Source organism: Protopterus annectens, chromosome 2.part0, assembly GCF_019279795.1.
Source record: "Protopterus annectens isolate FY-2018-M chromosome 2.part0, PAN1.0, whole genome shotgun sequence".
Lineage (NCBI taxonomy): Eukaryota > Metazoa > Chordata > Ceratodontiformes > Protopteridae > Protopterus > Protopterus annectens.
In genome coordinates, this window is record NC_056728.1 from 1,894,536,822 (window position 1) to 1,894,559,277 (window position 22,456).

At 34.8% G+C, this 22,456-nt stretch overlaps 1 protein-coding gene across 1 annotated transcript in view; it reads right to left on the minus strand.

The window, feature by feature from the left end:
* LINGO2 (leucine rich repeat and Ig domain containing 2) overlaps positions 1 to 22,456 on the minus strand; it is a 6,800,733-nt gene that overhangs the window by 3,446,778 nt on the left and 3,331,499 nt on the right. The window contains exon 9 of the mRNA XM_044061897.1: positions 1,154 to 1,286. The gene's annotated coding sequence lies outside the window, so the exon portion shown is untranslated. The remainder of the gene's footprint in view (positions 1 to 1,153; positions 1,287 to 22,456) is intronic.

A 22,456-nucleotide genomic window follows, 5' to 3' on the forward strand; every position in this document is an offset into this window, starting at 1 on the left:
GTGAGCATCAGGAATACCCCTATCACATTTGTGCAAGTGACTATGAATATCGGACATATAATTAAGCATAGTCATCCTTTATAAGACACAATATTTGTGTGTGTGTCTCTCTCTCTCTCTCTCTCTCTATATATATATATATATATATATATATATATATATATATATTCTGTTCTTTATCAAGTACTTTCAAAAACATAATGTTCTCAATAATTACATGTAAATTCTATTATTTTGTGTTTATATAAGGTCAGATTTCAGCCATCTTTGTTCCTAACAATGCAAACCATCTGATCTCCTAACATTGTATATCAGTGTTACAATAAATTTACAAACACACAAATATTACCCTGTGTAATTACCTTATATATATATACATATAGATATATAGATATAGATATAGATATATACATATATACTCTTTCCTATTAATAAGTTGCATTCTACAACTTTTTACAGGTAACTAGATACATGTTTCTGATCAGCAATGTATACTTTTAAATCTAGAACCACACTATTTACATATGCACAAAAGTCAAGACTAACCAGCTCCTTTGTACTGTTTCTGTTTAAAGAAAAGAAGCATTCATATACAGACGAGGCTGAAGAAGCAATCATTGGGCAGTCATTTGATGTAACCTATTTTGACATCAATGTAATGTGATCTTGAAGTCAAAATAAAGATGTTCAAATCCTTGTCAAAATTTGAAAAATGAGTCCATCTGGGGAAGCCTAACTGAATTAAAGAAAAATATTGGTTCAAAATTTAAGATTAATTATGCAATGTGCAACAATATCAAGTATAGTCAAGCATGTATTCAAGGAATGCATATTGGAGCAGACAGCACAAGCAGCAATGGACATGTAGACAACTGATACAGTTAGCATGGTGTCATTTTGTAACATCTAGGTAAGGAACGGGTGATTGACGCAAAATGTGTGAAGTGTATAAATCAGTTCAGATTATAAACAGAAAATCATAATAAAATAAGTTAGTTTCTAAAATCATTACTAAGTATGTTAAAAGCTTTGAAAGTTGCTAGATGCTCATTGTTTTACTTAGGCATAACACACATGCTTTTGCTTTATACAAAGAAAAACTGTAGCTATCTTTTCTGGAATGAAATTACTTCAAAAAAAGGATAAATCTTACCATCAATTCCACTTTTTATTCTGGATTCTCAATGTGAGTCATATTCGAATATATTTTAAAGACAGTTGACGAAACTGCCATTCAAGAATTTTCATTCTTCAGGTATTTTCACTGGTAGTTTTCTTCATTCTTTCTGAAAAGGAAATATTACAGTATTAAAATAAGTTGGTAATGCAAAGATAACCTTTCATGCATTTGTAATAGATGTAATTTGGAAAATATTAATTTATTTAGAATGGTTACTTGATGTCATATCAATTAAATAATTAATTATTAAATTCTCATCAAAGCTATCCTACACATCATAGAATTCAAATTCGGTATATCGGACTACTAAGCCATTTGTGGAAATCTAATCATAAAACTGCACAGATGAAGCAAACTTTAGACTATATCTCAAAAATAGATGCTGTGACATTTGCCAGACTGAAATTTTTTAAAATAATGATGAAACTTCTTCATCAAAGTAGTGACAAAGCTTTGTGTTACAACTTCAACTCTAAAGCACAGACAGAATGTTTTCTTTGAAAACCATAACATCATTCTAGCAAGCGAGTACAATTGTTACAATTCAAGAAGTGACATGCACCACAATTTTTTTAGCTTTACTATTATAGAGTTTTGAACTTTATCAGAATCTTTATTTAGAGAAAACATTGTTCCTTTCTGATTAGAGTGAACATGCCTTGACACGGTTTCTATTTGTGAAATCTTACACTATACTTAAATTGTTTGGAATAATTATTTTTATTCAATCCTCAGTGTTCTTTCTTTCATTTATTTAAAATGAGCAGTCTGTTTCCATTCAAATCAACAATTGTTAGAGCAATGACCAAACATGGCTGGTGTCTTTTAAACAATTAATGTTGCATTGTCAAGGAATAGGTTTACCACAACAACTTTAACAGATGATCCTAGCATTATTTATTTATTTATTATTTTTAAACAGAAAATAAATGGTTTTCCACAAAGTCATTCCAGTTTTCATTTACTGTAAACATCACAGACTAAATACAGATGATAGTTATATCTGATCCCTAACATGAACTGCTTTATACTTGTGATATGAGTCTTGAATTTATCCTCTATACGTTAAACTGTACAAACAAACAAAACACGTCAGAGTTACACCCAAAAGATTTAATGCATAATGTAACAAAGCACAGTTCAAAGACACAAAGCTTTTGGATTACTCCTTCCTCAGAGTGATAAAAAATGCATTCAGACATATTACTATTTAAGTTAAAAGCAATAGCACATGATAATAGGACAGCCAACTGGATAAGAGAACAATCATTACTTAAGCAATCTCTTTAATTTAAAAAATTTCTTAGAGAGAAAATACTTTTATAGAAACACTATTATAATGAAGCCTATTAAAAATCATTTCTTAAGGCATAACTGTTTGTGCTTTAAAATAGGTTTAATTAATACCATATAATTAATTCCAGGGGCACTATCTGCTTGTAATTTAACAATATAGTTATATTCTTTCATCTCTAGATCATTATTTTTATCACCCCCTCTCATACTAGTAAAACAAATATCTATAACTCTAAATAAAACATTATGTGTGTTACCAGATTCTACATTATGTTTAGCAAAGACATTGGTTAGAACACATCTTTTGGTGTCTGATCTGTGTTCTATAATGCGCTCATGTAATTTTCTAGTCGATTTGCCAACATAGAAATTGGACATTTTTCACAACTGGCTAAATAGATAATATTAGTAGTATTGCAAGTTGCAGTACAGGTAAAAGAATACAGTTTATATGTTACAAGATGTGTAAATGTATTATGTTTACATATAATGTTACATACAGAACAGTTCATACATGGAAAGGTGCTTTTTTTATTAAATTCCTACATATTTTATGTCTTGTGTCGAAAATCATTATAACATAACTTACTTTTTAAATTTGCAGAGTTCTTATAGGCAAATTTTGGACATAATGGAATGATAGTACTTAATTCAGGTAGAGCTGTTAAAAAGCCCCAATTATTAGTAATTATTTTTCTAACATCAGATGTACATCGGCTATAGGTAGTAGTATATCACAAATAATCAGTACTATTTCTAGGGTCATCATTACTATCAAATGACACAAACAAATAAGGTCTAGCTTTATTCTTTCTTTGTTCAAGAACTGCTTTTTCTTCTTCCAATAATAATTTGAAATCATAACCTCTCTGTTGGAATTCATAATTCATGACATGCAACTGTGCCATACATACATCATCTTTAGTATTCAATCTGCTAGCTCTATACTACTGACTCTTTGCTATACCTTTAAATGTGTGATTAGGATGCATGCTCTTCCCATGCAGGTATTTTATTTTGTGAGTCCGTTTCTTATATATTTGTGTGGACAGAATACTGTCTGCAGAGCTTAGATGTACATCCAAAAAATGTATTTCAGTTAATGAATTAGTCATCTCAATTTTTAAAAATGTAGTAGAATTTAAGTAACTTAAAAATTAATTTAGGAGTTCAAGGGTACTTCCTCAAGCAAAAAACACATCGTCCACAAAACATTTATAAAATATAATATAAGGATTAAAAACAGTAGGACAAGCATATACATATTTCTCTTCCCATTCATTTAAAGTTAAATTTGCATATGCATTTGCAACGGGGTTCCCATTGCAATACCTGTAGTTTGATAGTAGAATATATCATTGAAAATAAATATATTATTGTTTAGCACAATGTCAAGCAGTTCACACAATGTTTCTGTCTCTCTGCCTTTGTATTCACTGCATTGACATAAAATATCCCCGATAGCATTAATGCTATAATCATTGGGAATAACAGTGAAGACTGATTTGAAGTCTAATGCCACAAATATACATGAGTCTATATTCACATCCTGTTGCCAGATAAAACGTTTACTTAAAAAATCATCAGTGTCTTTGATGTAACTCTTCACACAGGGTAAGAATGGTCTTAAAACAGTTTGCAAATAAGACAAAATCTACTCTGTTAGCCACCTCTGCCAGAGACAATAATTCTCATGGGAGGGGTGGTAAGAGATTTATGTACCTTTGGATATCCATATAAAACGGGTATCTTAGGACAAGGTACAGAGAAATAGATAGCGTAGTCATTCCACAGAGATGTCATTATTAATTTGTAATTCAAAAAGATACATATTAACTCTACTAATACATTGTGCTACATCACTATGAAATTTGTTTAAAGGGAGTGGAGTCAGAGAGAGGTTCATGCATAGAAATGTTGTAGTCAGCAACTTTCATTAAAACAATTCCCCCCTCCCTTATCAGCTTCTTTTATAATGATGTCATTATTCTTTTCTAGCCTTTTCAATCCTTCAAATTCAGCTACAGACAAGTTATAAAATGTTTTAAAATTATTTTCAGCATATAGATTATACAGTTGTTCACAAATATTATGAAATGCTGTAACCACAGGCTTACTAAATGGAACAGATGTGCTACTTTTCTTACATTTTGATAGTTCATGCGCATGAGAGTCTTTATACAATAATTTTAGATTAAGGTTTCATGTAAAAAGTTTCAAATCAGTTAGTGCGCCTATGACAGTATCTTTTTGAGCTGGTATGAATGTCATGCCTTTACTGAGCAGTTGAATATCTGCTTCAGTTAATTTAATGTTAGATAAGTTAAATACAGGGCAATCGATCTTTGCTACCTACGTAATCTGCTCCGTGTTTGGTGGCCTGTGCTCGCTTCTCTTGTTCCCTTCCTGGAAAAAGACCTCCCCCTGGTTGCATCTCAATTTCGATTGGATATTGCTTCCGGTAATTTTAATTGGATCACAGTGGAGGCTCGTGGAAAATCCTGCAATTGATTGGATGGCCCAGCTGTTGCATTCAAATCAATAGTAGGCTGGTGCATAGGCTCATTTATATTATTATTTACAGTTTGTCCAATGGTCATATTATTTGATTCACTACTATCAGCATTTAAAGGATCAACTGAATCATTACCAGTAGTTGAAACAGAGAAATGATCAAGATCATACATAGAGCCCTGTGGTGTACAATTAGTATAATCTGTAGTCACTTTCTTTGTAACATCTTTAGGCCAAGAAAAAATATTGCCAGAACGAAAATCATTACTATCGCGATTAAGTTTATTCTTTTTTTGCTGCTCTAGTTTTTGATCTAAAGCAGCCAATCTCACTAACATGTTATAAATCGTAATGCTGGTGTTAAAAGTAGGCAGAGCACACAGTTCACTTTCTAAACACTCAATTTCATCTTGCATAATTTTCTCAATGGTAACAAAGATCAATTGCCCTGTATTTAACCTATCTAACATTAAATTAACTGAAGCAGATATTCAACTGCTCAGTAAAGGCATGACATTCATACCTGCTCAAAAAGATACTGTCATAGGCGTACTAACTGATTTGAAACTTTTTACAAGTAACATTAACCTAAATTATTGTATAAAGACTCTCATGCACATATAATATCAAAATGTAAGAAAAGCAGAACATTTGTTCCATTTAGTAAGCCTGTGGTTACAGCATTTCATAATATTTGTGAACAACTGTATAATCTATATGCTGAAAATAATTTTAAAACATTTTATAACTTGTCTGTAGCTGAATTTGAAGGATTGAAAAGGCTAGAAAAGAATAATGACATCATTATAAAAGAAGCTGATAAGAGAGGGGGAATTGTTTTAATGAATGTTGCTGACTACAACATTTCTATGCATGAACCTCTCTCTGATTCCACTGCCTTTAAACAAATTTCATAGTGATGTAGCACAATGTATCAGTAGAGTTAATATGCATCTTTTTGAATTGCAAATTAATAATGACATCTCTGTGGAATTACTACACTATTTCTCTGTACCTTGCCCTAAGATACCCATTTTATACAGTTCACCAAAGGTACATAAATCTCTTACCACCCCTCCCATGAGACCTATTGTCTCTGGCAGGGGTTGGCTAACAGAGTCAATTTCATTTTATTTGCAAACTGTAAGTCCCTTCTTATCCTGTGTGAAGAGTTACATCAAGGCACTGATGCTTTTTAAGTAAACTTTTTATCTGTCAATAGGATGTGAATATAGACTTATGTATATATGTGACATTAGACTTCAAATCACTCTTCACTGTTATTCCCAGTGATTATGGCATTAATGCTATCAGGGATATTTTATGTCAACACAGTGAATACAAGGACAGAGAGATAGAAATATTGTGTGAACTGCTTGACATTGTGCTAAACAATAATATCTTTATTTTCAATGATGCACTCTACTATCAAACTACAGGTATTGAAAAGGGAACCCCCATTGCAAATACATACGCAAATTTAACTTTAAATGAATGAGAAGAGAAATGTGTATATGATTGCCGTACTGTTTATAAGCCTTATATTATGTTTTATAAACGGTTTGTGGACGATGTGTTTTTTTGCTTGGAGAAGTACCTTGAACTCTTAAATTAATTTTTTAGTTACTTAAATTCTACTAAATAATTTTTAAAATTTGAGATGACAAATTCATTAACTGAAATACATTTTTTGGATGTACATCTAAGCTCTGCAGACAGTATTCTGTCCACATAAATATATAAGAAACCGACTCACAAAAACAAATACCTGCATAGGAAGAGCATGAATCCTAATCATACATTTAAAGGTATAGCAAAGAGTCAGTAGTATAGAGCTAGCAGATTGAATACTAAAGATGATGTATGTATGGAACAGTTGCATGTCATGAATTATGAATTCCAACAGAGAGGTTATGATTTCAAATTATTATTGGAAGAAGAAAAAGCAGTTTTTGAACAAAGAAAGAATAAAGCTAGACCTTATTTTTTGTGTCATTTGATAGTAATGATGCCCCTAGAAATAATACTGATTATTTGCGATATACTGCTACCTATAGCCGATGTACATCTGAGGTTAGAAAAATAATTATTAATGATTAGGGCATTTTAACAGCTCTACCTGAATTAAGTACTATCATTCCATCATGTCCAAAATTTGCCTATAAGATCTCTATAAATTTAAAAAGTAAATTATGTTATAAAGATCTTCGACACAAGACACAAAATGAGCTGGAATTTAGTAAAAAAGGCACCTTTCCATGTATGAACTATTCTGTATGTAATGTTATATGTAAAAATAATACATTTACACATCCTGTAACACATAAACTGTATTTTCTTACCTGTACTGCGACTTGCAATACTACTAATATTGTTTGTTTAGCCACTTGTAAACAATGTCCAAGTTTCTATGTTGGCAAATCAACTAGAAAATTACATTATAGAACACAGATCAGACACCAAAAGATGTGTTCTAACAAATGCTGTTGCTAAACATAATGTAGAATCTGGTAACACATAATTTTTTATTTAGAGTTGTAGATATTTGTTTTACTAGTATGAGAGGGGGTGATAAAAATAATGATCTAGAGTTGAAAGAACACAACTGGATTTTTAAATTACAAGCAGATAGTGCCCCTGGCATTAATTCTACGGTATCAATTAAACTTATTTTAAAGCACAAACAGTTATGCCTTAAGAAATGATTTTTAATAGGCTTCATTGTAATATTCTTTCTATAAAAGTATTTTATCTCTTTAAGAAAGTTTTTAAATTAATGAGATTGCTTAAATAACGATTGTTCTCTTATCTGGTTGGCTGTCCTATTATCATGTGCTATTGCTTTTAACTTAAATAGTAATATGTCTGAATGCAGTTTTTATCACACTGAGGAAGGAGTAATCCGAAAGCTTTGTGTCTTTGAACTGTGCTTTTTTACTACATTCTACAATAAATCTTTTGGATGTAACTCTGCCATTTTTTGTTTGTTTGTGTTGGATTCCTCTGTAATGGAAAGTTCATTACAGGCTTTTTTTCTTTTGAATTTGACTTTACATTAAACTGTACTCAGTTTTTTTTGTCATTTTTTTTCTTTTTTATAGAAGAAATGTCTCTACAGATTCTGACTTTTTTAACTCTCCTTTTAAAAGTGTGGTATCATTTTCTTGTATTATATATGTGAGTGTGTGTGTGTGTGTGTGTGTGTGTGTGTGTGTGTGTGTGTGTGTGTGCGGGCACATGCACGTCTGCCTGTATGTCTTACCATAAAATCAATAAGTGTAATTACACATTTCATCTAACTTGTGCTGGTTATTTTTGCACAAAAAATAAGGATTAAAAACTACCATGGGAATTTCTTAAAATCCTCACAAATCAATAGCCTAGTAAATAGCTATGAGGCTATGGAACTATGGTGATATCCCTTTTGCATAACTAAATTTTCAACTGCCAACAGAATTCATGCCATTTAATAACCGACTTATGGAAAAGCGCATTTTCCATAGAATGAAAGTGCAAATGTTAGGATGGCTTGGGCTAGATATTCTTGACTTTCAGATTCATTTTTCTGCTCACAAATGCTGCAATACGCTTGTACTGTAATTTGTGAATATCATTAATAAGAAGATTCCCTGTATATACTTTATGTAATGTACACCTTAATCACAAAGTTACTTGTAAGTATTTATTCTTGTATAACTAAATCTACTTATACTGTTGAACTAATTCTGACTGATACTGCATCCACATGCATTGTCATCTCACTGTCTGCAACTTGAATGCTGCTATTTTATTTTTTCCTCAGTGGCTGTGTTCATGACTGAATGCCAACCCACCCTGGTAAATAAACTAACTAGCTAACTGCATATTGTAATTAAACAGCTGAATAAATTGTATGTGCCTGCAAAGATATTTGAAGGACATTTATTACATATTTTTAAAAATCCACTGTTGATTTTTTGGTCTCTGAAATATCTGTACAGGTTTTGACCTGCAATGTGCACTCAGACAGTTTCTATGATGTGAAATAATTCACCTACACATTTTAGAAATGTCACTGATCACAGATTCTTCAGAATTAAATTCAGCAAGTATAGTGGTGTTATAACAAGTCAAGGCATGGTGAAAAATATATATGTTTGAGAAGATATCAAACCGAGGAACACATTTTATATAAAAGCTATTTAATACTCAATGAAATATGCACAACTCTAGATTCAAACATTCTGTTGATGTGTAAATTATAGTTGTATAAGTAACCCTAGCATAACAGTTGATGTTTTAATATATCACTCTTGCAGTAGACTAAACTATTTGAGTTCTGCCCCCACTGCAACCTGTCAGCTTTTGATAGCTAAAGGGAATTCGCTACATGTTCTAACTGTCAGGAGCCTGAGAGGAGCTCTGTTAACAAGAGATTGCAAAACTCTCAGAACATTTTTGTCCTGAAAAGAGTAGCAATAACTCTACAAGGAAAATGGACTAGAAAACATATTCAAAGTGGAAATATATTCAGAAGTGTATCGACATTCACACCCTGGCAACAGCAGCAAACATAAGACCGCTGGTGGAGGTGGGAGGGGAGAATGGCTACTGCAGTAGTGATCTATTAGAATATCACCTGTTCTACTATGTTTACTTACTCATCTGTATTATGTTCAATATTAATCTCATAGTATAATAGGAGATTACTAGGCTAATGGCCCTGGGGCCCTTAGTCTTAGCCGTTGGAGTGGTTTATTTCTGAGCTCTTACAAGATAACCAACAGTTCATCCTCAAAAAGGAAGCCTCAGTCAGCACCTGTCACCCCTGTCAATGAGGGACAAAGGTGGAACCATTGGGGCAAATATTTGGTATCCCATCCACTCATCAAGGTTGCACTTGAAGAAGGTCAGCGAGGAACTCTGTTTGACATGTATGGGGAGTCTAGCCAGAGATGAAGCAGCCTCTGGGAGACAAACCTGTCACTCCAGCAGGTTTTGTTAATGTCGCATATTAGATTTAGACATATTGGGCAGGTAATGTGTGAGGAGTTAGACTTACAAATATGGAGCATCTCTAGTAGGGCAGGATCTGATATTACCTTGTAGGCGAGACACAGATCACCTTTGAGCAATCTGTATGATACCATGCAAAGTGATAGTGATTTGAGCCTGTCCGCATAAGGCAGGTGTTGGAAGCCATGTATTCTCTTTGTGAGGTATTTTTGTGGCCTTTTCTGTTGATGCAGGTGTTTGGAGAGGTACAGACCAAACGGGGTGTTATACTTAATTATAAATTTAATGAGGGAGGAGTATAAAGAGGTCATAACTTTCTTTTTTTCTGGATGCAATCCCTTTACTTATGAGATGAACCAAGTAAAAGGCTTTTCTGACAACTGCAGCCACATGATGGTCGAATGTGAGATTGTTGTCAACCTGAGTACCCAGGTCTCTCACCACAGGTTGTGTGCTTAGGGGGTTGCAGTTGATGTGGTAATCAGTAGGGACCTTGTTTTTGCCGAATGGTATGATAATACATTTTTTGTGTTTAAATTAAGGTCATGACTTTGACACCAGTTATTTGTAGCTTTGAGACCCTCTTGCAGTATGTTAATGTCATTGGGGAGTCAGTGACGGCACTCAACTTACAGTCATCCGCAAACATGGTCAGCCACAGGCCCTTGGTCTTTGCCTGGACCTCTGATATGTAGATGCCAAACAGTAGGGGTCCCAGGACAGATCCCTGGAGAGCACCACTTGTGACAGGTCTGCTGTCAGAGGTGGTGGTGCTTATTTTGACCTTGTGGGTCCTATCTGTGAACCAGATGGCCACCCATTTGATGTGATCACTGTTGCAGTAGCCTTATCTATTTAGGAAGAATCTATAGCTTCAAAATTTAAATAGCAAGGAACAAATAAATAGATAACGCAGGAACTGCACAGATTGATCATAGCAAAGACTGCAGAAGACGAATTTGCTGCCTCTAGTATACTTGTAGAGCCTACCACTTTTTAGAAAGCCAACAAAGAAGCCAAAAAACATTGTGGAATAGGCCCTGACCATGCATGAAAGTGGTTTATTATGATGATAACACAAAGAAGTATCAGGACACCAGCATTTCTAAACTGTCTGCTTTGGTTCTGGTTGTCCTTTCTTCTTACCTTCACAGGAGGCAAACAGCTAATCATCTTTCCTAAAGGATAGAGCTTTGTCTAGTTATTATCTGAGCTGCCTGTGGACATTAAGAATAGATAGAAAGTGCTCTGCTTTACTTTGGTGTCAGGAAAAATACAGGGAGATTAATAAACTGGCTCAAGGTAAACTTTCTGACCATGTTAGGCATAAAGGAAGGATTTGTCCTCAAAGAAACATGTCCTTATAGAAAATGAGGTAGGGTTGACACACCATAAGAGCTTTTTAACACAGCTACTCTGCTATGAGAATTCAGATCAATGGGTAAACTGATCTTCAGTCTTAAGAACCTTAATCAGCATGATCAGCTGGTTCAAATGGAAAAAAGATAAGCTTTTCTAGCACAAAATTAACATCTCGACAAAGAGCCACCTAATTTACAGATGGACAGATATGTTAAGCCTCTTTCAAAAACTGATTAACTTGGGCATAGGAAGAAAAGGTGGTATCCAAGGGCAGACAAGCAGAAATGGCTGACAAATGAACCTTTATATGGAATAAGAAAGGTCAGTGAACAATAGCTCACGTAAATAATCAAGAAGCTAAGCCAGCTGGGACTTACAAGGTGACTTGTCCTTGCAATGATTCAAACTAAAAAGTCTGTTCCACTTGCACATGTATGATTTCTTATCAGCAGCTTTTTAGACTCCTTCAATTTCTGCTGCATGTTTTCAGAAAAAAAGGTGGCTAAAATATAATAAAATATCATCATCCTGCAGTCAGAGAGCTCACATTAGGGTGTATCAAACAACCCCTGAGTTATGTAAGAAAGTGTAGTCTGTGATGAACCCTGAGGTAAGTGCCCTGAATGTATTCAAAAGAAGGGAAATCCACTCTTGCCTGACCAAAAGGGAGTTGCCATCACAATATTTGTGGTGTCCTTCTGGATCTTTAGAAGAACCCTGGATCAATGGAAATGATAGAAGGCATACATGGACACTTCCTTTGATAGGAATTAAAAGGCTTTTGTCTTCCATACCTGATTGCAAGAAACCTGGAACAGAATGTGTTAAATTGTCTGTTCTGACAGGTGACAAAAAGATCTGCTTGACATGTTACCCACAGATGCATCAATTCTTGTCAGATCCAAAGATGAAGTTTCCATTCATGATGGTCTCTCCCGGTTCTGCTTAGCTTGTCCGCCACAAGGGATTCTTACTGTGTTGGGATGTATGAAGCGTGAAGAGTCAAAATGAGCTGAGTTGCAGCCTCCTAGGCCATCACTGCAAGTCGGCAAAAGGGGTAACTGTTTGTTAATGCACCACATCACTGTGGTGTTGCTTGTTAAAACTTGTAATGGTCCTTGGGACCAGAGATAATTTAGAGTTTTCAAACCATTTATCACTGTCATCATCTCTCTGACATTTATGTGCTTATGTCAGTCAAGCTTGTTCCACAGCCACACCTTTGGAACCGACTCTCCCATCAGGTGTGAAGTATTTGCTGTGATAGACTAGATAGGAAACATAGATAGGAAACAGAAGGAAGAATGGGAGACCTGTACTGCAAGAGGTCTGGCATTGGTGTAGCTAGAGTTTGCGCCGCCCGGGCCTATCTTTGAGTTTGCGCCCTCCCTCTGACAAAAATCATAATCATATGGTGTCCCATTACTTGGCTATTTCTCCCCATTTACCATAAACACTGGAATGTGCATACTGCTTTATGATTTACTTCAACAATGATTATTTGGATTTAATTCAAAAAAACTTTTAAGTTTTATTGTGCAAACACTGATAGACATCTACTAAACAAAGCAATACAGTCTCACAATGAAAACAGACTTAATATTAAAGCCTCTGCCCTTGAAACTCACATTTGTTGAACCAGCATTGAAACCCGCATTCGAAAAAATGCATCTGGCCAATGGCAGATAAAGTTTATCTTTGGGCTGTTTACAAATCATAGGCCCTTTGCACACATATCTAAGACCATGCAAACATCCATGCATCCTTTGATTAACCTTCCTGATTATATTAAATTATATTCCTTGTATAATACAACAAACTTAAGAGTGTTTTAAATTTATTGTTTGAACATTTTTCCAGTAAGCAATGAAACAAAATGAAACAAAATGCATGAATCAATAATGACAAACTTGCCTAGTTCAGAACATTTCCATCAAATAGACTACTCAAACTTCTGTCATTACAGTCAACCAATATAAGTAAATATGTACAATCTCTGCAGAAGTCAAAGTCATCTAAATAATTACATATTAAAGAGATCTGTAACTAATGAAGAGGTTGCTGCTAGCAAACAACTTTATATTTCATTGTTTCATCTACAAATAAAATGCCTGTTGTCCTTGAGGAATAAATTGCCTATGTTACATTAAAAAAATGATAAACTAGTAATATTGCAATAGGGAATGGAAGGCGAACTGATAACAGGTTCATATTTACTAAGTATCTCAGCCAAACAGGACATTCTCAGAACTGCAGAATGCGCCCCCTTTAAAGTACAACATAGTACGGTGTCAACAATCCATGTACATACTGTGGGAGTAGAACCCACAGCCTTATGCATCAAACACAAACATACTACCTGTTGTGCTACTAACAATGCAAACAGATTTGGCATAAGTAGAACTAAACTTCTCTTCCCCTGAAACTCAGCTCCAATATAAAATCCACTTGGCACTCAACTATATCTCAAAAGTTTGCAACATAATAATCTGGAAAAAGACAAAATTTATTGGGGGGGGGGGCAAAGGCCCCAAACCAGGGACATATTTTAAACATTGCTTGTATAATCTTAAAAAGTTGCTAGATTAAAATGTTTTGTGTTGCCATATGTTTCCTAAAAGATTGTAAGGCTGAAACTTAAATAGCTATCATTATTTAGTGAATTCATTTCTCACTAATTTGCCAAAAAACACAAAAGAGGAGCAAACCAAAAGTATGAGACAAACATTCCAGACATTCTGTGAAAATCTGGACAGTTGAGAACTATGGACTCAACTCCTCAAATCACAAGTGGTAGCATGGGTAGAGAATTCTTGTTTCTTGTACCTAAGGTACAGGGTTTGAGCCTGAGTAACTCTAACCACCATGTATACCTAACGTGGGCACTTTAGACACACACACCCTTCCTTAACTAACTAAGAAACACACACACACACACTTAACTAAGAAGCACACACACCTCCCTTAATGGCAACATAACTAAAATACACACACACCTCCCTTAATGGCAGCAATATGAAGCATATACTGAAATGCCATGGCAGACATAGCAACAAAAATCCCCTTAAAAGCATGGCAGCAATAAGATGCAGAAGCATGTACTGTTAATTTTAAAATTGCGCACAGGTGTCCCGGAAGAACAGGACATGTACAGACATAATGCTTTTTTTTACTTAAAGTAAATGTAAATATGACAAACTAAACAATTAATGTAAATGGAAATCTGACAGTCCAAAAAGTGCCAGCCGGTGGGGACTACCCTTCTTGTCCCCCTCCTAGCTAGACCACTGAGGTCTGGTCTACCCACCATAAAATTTCACTGCTTATAAATCCTAAAATAGAGATCTGAAAAGATAAAGGGTGAAGATGTACAGTGTAGAGTGATGTGACTTACCACTGCATTTTTTTTTCATAGGAAGTTTGGCTGAGGGAATTATAATCATAGACACCATGTAATCTGGACTCCAGAGAAATTTCCTGGCAGATACCTGGTGTTGTTTGAAAAAATTCAAGAAGACATTATGGAAGATTTTTACTTTGTCTGGTGGAAGAAAAGTTCTTCCCAGTGTAGAATCTTGCAGACATCTGAGGATAACAGTTCTGTCAGAAGGGATGAGAGAAGACTTCTTTAGGTTCTTTTGAAAACCCAGTCTAGGTAGATTATTCTAAACAGTTGTGAAGGATTTTTTATAACTGGAAAAAGAGTTTGAAAATATAAGACAATCATTGAAATATGTAAAAATAGAAATGCATTTAAGTCTGTAAAAAGCAATTCCTGGAGCCAGATGCTTGGTGAATATTCTTTGAGCAGTAGATAGTTCAAAAAGTAAGACTAATAAAGTAAGGCAGATACAGACTATCTAAAGAAAGGTTTGAACCTTTAACCAATGACAATGTGAAGGTAGGCATCTTTTAAGCCTTGCTTTACCATGAAAGCTAGAAAAAAGACAAGAGGTAACAGGGACTGAAGGGATAACATTTTGAATTTTGGGACCTTGACAAAGAAATTTAGGGAGGAGAGATCTAGTACAGGCCTCCAAGTCCCTTCTTTGTCTTTCTGACCAGAAAAATCCAGGAATAGAAACGTTTGCCCTTCTGACAGGCACTGGATGCAATACACCTTGTAAGAACATCCATTGCAGAACTGAAGGAAAAAAGGAGACTTAGTTTACTGGGCAAGCGGGAATCCACTGGTACGGAGGCTGGACTCCCAATGCCAAGTATACCGCTGCTGAATTACGTTTAGAACCCATTTGTCTGAAACAATCTGATGCCACAGAGAAACATGAATACTCACAGAGGCTGAGAGATTGACAGGGTTAAAGAAAGTGGGAGAGAACCTGAAGTGGCAAATAATCATCCGGATGGTACACTTCTCTTAGTTTTCAGAGACTTCACCTACTTTTTTGGAGACTCTTTGCCATTGCTTTTTAAAATCCTGTGCTCAGCTAGGAAGAAATAAATGCAGTTTATAGCAGTATGACTTAATTAAACACATAGAAAAATAAACTTATAATTCTGACTTTAGCCCATTTATAAACAGACTGCCTTTAGTGCAGTTGCAATGAAACACAAAAGCACCTAGTACCCTTGCACGAATGAAAACGTTTTAGTATTTATACTGAGCCAGCTAAACAGTTCTCCTGTTTTTAATAGCATGACATTGACAAGTTTAAATACTGTTTCTGAAAAAAAATTCCTTTAGCACTTTATTTATTTATGTATGTATGTATGTATTTATTTATTTTTATCGTTCAAAATATTTTATTTCTTTTTTATGAAAACATGTACAGTGAGCATACCAATGATAACTGACAGGTAGCAGTATGACCATTGAATACATTGCTGATTAATAAAACATAAAAGCAAAATAGTGAAAACTATTTACACATATGCCAAAAGTCCATCCTTAATTATATATACCAACTTCAAATTAGAATGTGTTCAAAAAGGGATTTCCAAAATTCTGTAAAGTGGGTGTGGGATTTCTGAGTGTAGGTTAAATATTTGTGAGCTAGTAGGTGTTTAGTAGCTAATTGCTTGAAACCATCCCAGGTGAGTGATGCTCTGTCCTTCCAATGTAATGTAATGCAGTATTTAAGTAACAAAACTAGTGTTATTAATATACGTGTTTGTAGTTTAGTCAGGCCAGCGGGGGTGATGTGTAGGAGAGCTAGTTTCCAAGATAAGGTTGCTTTTTCATAACTCGTTTTTTCTATTTGGACTCTAAGTGAGCACCATAGCTTATAGGTGCACTTGCAGCTCCAGAAGATGTGGAGTAGACCGGCTTTGTGATTATCAAGTAGGGGCAGAATCGAGTGGTGGTTGGGTATATTTAATGTAGAATGACTGGAGTAAGATACACATTATGGAGTATCATGATCTGTGTATATTTAAGTTTTTAAGGGGAATAAGTTTGGAGGTAAGCCGGATCGCTTGTGACATTTGTTTGTTTTGACTGAAGGATCGATTTCCTTCCAGTAACTAGAATAAATAACTTGTTTTTGCATTTTGATTGATAGAATATGTTTGTAGGAGTTAGTTAGCATTTTTGCTTGAGGATAGGAGGTTCCATATGGTTTTACAGGTTTGAATGTCATTTGCATTGATATCAGGATTGTCTATGATGTATTGGCTAAGATTTCAAATTTGCCTTAAAATGATTGTATAGCTTTTAGGGAGCTTTAATTGTGTTCTCCTTTCAGTGATAGTATTGTTCTTGAAGGGAAATATATCAGAGATGGTTAGTTTCTTGAGGAGGGGATAATTGTTTAGGTTAATCATGTTATTAATTTTGAGATTGTGGTTAAGGTGGATAGGTTGTAGGAAAGTGAATCCATAATATAGGTCTAATGATTTGAACATCCTTTGTATGATGGTGATTTTATGTTTAATGATTGGGTGTGTATTAAGATTTTTCAAATTTTCATTGTAAAGGAAAGGGAGGGCTCTGGGGTTTATGGATAGTGTTTTGATATAGTCGTGTAATAGTTTGACACAGGTTGGAGACAATTATTGTGGTGAAGAGGTGTGGTCGGCTATTGTTATTAGTCTATTACAGTTTATGATATCATAATGGAGTTTAAAGTCTGGCAGCCCTAACCTTCCATAATATTTATGGTATGTCAGTTTATTATAACTGATTCTGATTGATTTGGGGACCTACATAAATTTGGAAATTATGGAGTGGATGGTTTTGAAGAATTTTAGGTTGATAATGGTATTGGAGGCATTAAAAATAGAATAGAAATCTAGGTAGAAGATTAATTTTGATTGTGGCTATTTTAGCAAGGAATGGAAGTTGAAGTTTTGTCCATCTGTTAATATCATGTTGCATGTCTGACCAGATTTAATGATATTATCTGTATAGGATTGTTAATGATCTTGGTAGAAGGATATTCCTAGCTATTTTAGTGATTGCTTAGTTTTAATGCCAGCTGCTAAGGAGTTGAAAAGTATTTATTTCTAACTGATACCAGGTAAGTAAACTGGTCTAAACACCCTTTTCAGGTACAACCCTAGCATAAGATTAACATACAGTGGTATATAATGTAAGCATACATGCATATACGCAAATATGTAGTTGGGATCTTATATAAATATATACAGAAGTTGATTACAATCAGGATAAGCACAACACAATTCAAGAGTTCCCAGCCCACTTGAAAATGAAGCACCTTTATTTATAAATATAACAAGACATTCACATACCCATTCTTCATAGGATAAAAGTATCTTAACTGTGCAAGTAATAGAATAAACAGTCCTTCACATAGCAAGTTGGTACTAGTACAGATCAGAACCTCGTTTTTATGATCAGGCTCTTAGCTTTTATTTATTTACTTATCCTTTGCTGACCAGGATAGTCCCAATAGGCTAGAAACCTCTTTTCAGAAGAGATCTGAGGTGGTTTTGACACTACTAGGGGACATTGTGGACATTTCCTTACTCTTTTCCATAGGTGCCATGGGACCTTTTCCAACCAACCACCTGAGCTACCAGCAACTCAGGCAAATGGGGCCTTAGTTTAATATCTCATCTGAATGATGACACACTGTTTTGTGTGGAATGCCCTGACATCCATACTATCACCAATCCGTATAGCTGGTATGGGAATAGAACCTACAACCTTCTACATCAAAGGCATGTGTGGTACCTGCTGCACCACTCTTACATTGATGTCTTCTATTATTGTACACTTACATCTAAAAGGAATGTGTGTAGGTGTGTGTGTGTGTGTGTGTGTATGTGTGTGTGTGTGTGTGTGTGTGTGTGTGTGTGTGCACGCGCGTGTGTGTGTGTGCGCGTGTGTGTGCGCGTGTGTGTGTGTGTGTGTGTGTGTGTGTGTGTGTGCATGTGTGTGCGTGTGTGTGTTTATCTGTGTGTTTATATGTTTATGTGTGGGTGCTTACCATGCCCTAACTCCAGAAAAGGCTTTGTTTTAACTTAATCCTTAAAAAATCCATACTAGCAACAAAGATCACAATGACTTTTATAATTTAGGCTAACATTTAAAAAAAAAAAAGAAAAGGTACATTGGCAACTAGAAGAGATCACAAAAGCTCTGCCATTAGCCACAAGTCCTACAGGATCATTATATTCCAGACAGACTACTAATGAGCTCAGGCACATAGGATGCACCTTATCAAGGCTGTCATCTTTTCCATGCTGAAATGCAGCAAGTTTTTCCTCAGTGAATTGGAAGGGTTATCAGTACATGTTCTAGCCAGTTAATTTTGCATTTTTGCCTTTATGCTTGTGTAACTACATATGTTCAAAATCTTGGCATGATTGTTAAACAGCTGGAGCTGACCGTTTGAGTTAATTGTATCGCTGTACTTGAGACAAGCAACAAACTTTGGATTTTTACAAATTTCTAAAGACTAAATAATGTGATTAATGGTACACTAGCCGCTGGATATAGCTAAATGGCAGTTTCAACTCTTCACACTGATAAATACTTTTCTGTATTAAATATTGACCAAAAACATTGGAAATCAAACTTAGGAGAGCTAACTAATGTTTATGAATTTTTGAATCTTGACAGATAGGATACAGAATGTCATTTGGTTTCTCGTCAGCATCAAAAATATGTCTGAGAGCAGTTGCACAAATAGATGGATTAGATGATTTTTTCCATGTGCGAAAGTGATTTCCTTATCTAGGGGCTACTAAACAAAAGCCTGGTTCAAAAACTGTGGGACAAATTATGGCAAAGAGGTCTTTAGTTGAGTAAGACTTACTGTCAGGCACATATGAGAAATTCCCAATACATGTTAAATTGTGACCGTATTCTGATACTGAACATTCCAAAACTGAATAGCGTCACTGCAGACAATGGGGAGGAAATCAGCTATAAAAATATTTCTTGGTTTTGTACAGTAGTGGTCAAATTCATACTTAACTTCTTAGACATTACAGTGGCTCTGAGTTAACTATCGCAGCATAATATCTCCTAGTTTTGGACAGTACCGCAGGATAAAAGCTTTGTGGCCCTGAAAGAATATTAAGAATATTACAGTGACAGAGACAAATAAATACTCCAAGGTAATTCAGCCATTGAGTTCATGTATCAATAGCTGTAAGGAGCAGAGCTGCAGCTTCAAAACAGACAGATAGCTAAGAAGCAAACTCAAGGCATGTGCAAACAGAAAAACAGAAAACAAGTGCTTACTATCACATGTGGCTGCTAAACATTTCACAACTACATTTTTGGATAATTAATATTAACAGAATCAGATCACAAACCATGGCAAACCATCTCTAAGCCAAAATGTATAAAGCTTCAGCTACCTAACAAAACTGATGCTCAACTTGTAAAAGTATGATCTGAGACTATAGTATAAACTAGGAAAACAGAGGTATAGAGTTGAAGCAGAGTAGATTTTATTTAAAAATGCTAAGAGAATCTGCTAGAAAGTTATCTAGAAGATCTTTGAGCTATTCTGTAGCTACATGTCTTAGCTAGTAAACTAAATAAAATTAACACGTGATACAAAAGGTAAAAAAATGTGGAAATTGTTGGTAAGATGAATGACAGCATTGTATAGTGATATCCAGGTATGCATCCTACACAGAGATGAACTTTCATGTGTGAAAGGTTTGCCATTTGAATCAGATAAATGATGGTTTGAAGTAAAATCAGAGAAGCAATATTACAGAAAGTAAATAAAACAGAATGGAGAGATGAGGGGTCCGAATAGAGAGATAATAAATCAAGATACTCAAGTCCTGGTGAGTACCTTCACAAGGTGGACTCTACTTTTTACAAAATCTCACCAAGACGACACTGATATATAGACTGTATTTTATATAACATATATCATGGACAGAAGTAGGTTAAAAATACAAAAGATAGTTGGGTGCACAAGACCTAGGATAAAAAAGTGCCAATTGTGGTAGGTGCACTGGTGCCAGGACTGGAAAAAAAATGACAGTGTAGAATCCTCAAGACAGGGAAACATTCCTAGAGTAGGGCTAGGCCAGGCCAATGGGGAGGATGGCCTCCCTGTTGTAGAAGGAAGTAGTACTCCATAAAAATCACAATAAAGAGACATAATAAGATAGAGTGGACTATTGAGGATAAGAAAGAAATGATGTATTGCTTACTATTATGCAAAAGATATACAAAAGGATTAAGGTAGAAATTACAGGAAAGAAAATAATGCACAAGAAAAACTGTCAGAAGCTTCAAATAAAAAAAAAATCTGTGTTCATTAATGCAACAGATTTATGAAAAACAATATATAGACCAAGAAACCTTGGTCCATTTAGAAAAATAAGCAACTGAGGAAGTGTGAAAATATAAAGAACAAAATTTAGAGATTTTTGAAAGGTTTAAAAAAGATATGGACATGGGAAAGAAAGAGATATCTGATATGGTGCAATATTTACAGAAAAGAAAAAAAATTCAATATAAAAAATAAAAGTAGCCCCAAAGATATCTGAAGAGAAATGCAGGCAAAGGCCTCAATATATGGAAACTTTCACAATACAAAAATATGATCAGAAAGAGAGAACATACAAAAGAAGATTTGTAAAGAAAAAGTTAAACAAATATAAGCTGAAGTTATGGAACATCTGTGAAGTGCAGGATTTAGTGTAGAAAGTCTAACATAGGTTATGCCACAGGATGATGGAGTAATGAGTCCACCATGTAAGGAGAAACATGAGAAACGGGAGACATCTGAAGAAGAAATATGGACATGGAAAACAAAAAGAGATTTAATATGGTGCAACATTTTTGCAAAGGATAAAGCAAAACTAATCAACATAAAAAGAGCAGTACCAAAGATATTTGCAGAGAAATACAGGCAAGGGCATCAGGATAGGAGACATTTTATAATACAAAAGCTAAGAAAACAAAGAGGAAAAGCAGAAAAGAGGATTAGTTATGGAAAAGTTAAAGAAATATAAAATGAAGTAATGGATTACCTGCAAAGTGGTGAATTTAGTGTGGAACATCCTACTTAGATAACATCACAGCAGGACAGAACAATGGATGCCCAAATTAAGGAGAAATCAGTGGAGCAAAAAACACCTGATCAGTTGCAATATGAAGATACTTTGCAGCTTTCCATAGGAAACCAGTGCAAACATTCAGTTGGAGTTGCACAGCAAGGGAAGAAACACGAAACTGTGGCAACTCTGATGCAGTCAATGTTGTGGAGTGATAGGCCAGTGAGTTCCCACATGAAAGAGCAATGGATGACACATGATGGCACTGAAGAGACTGTGGCATAGGAAGATGCTCTAAAACTTTCTATAGAGGCCTGCAGGAAATGGAGAACAAAGAATGTGCCCTCAGTTTTGAAGAAAATGATCTAAAAGAAGAGTTGCTTGATTTAATAGAGATGGACATACATATTAAGATCAATGAACGAAATAGAATATAGAAAGTCAATAATATAAAACCCAAAAAGTTAAAAGTTTGATAAAACAAATGAACACAGCAATTAGAACTGTTTGCAGAGATTCAGGCAATATAACAGAAGTAAATAGAATATATTACTGTGCAGCTAAATTAATAACAGGTAAAGTCTTGCCACAAAAACACAGGGCAGTAAGGGAAAGGAAGGGGAGAAATCAAACACCAACATGGCAGTATCA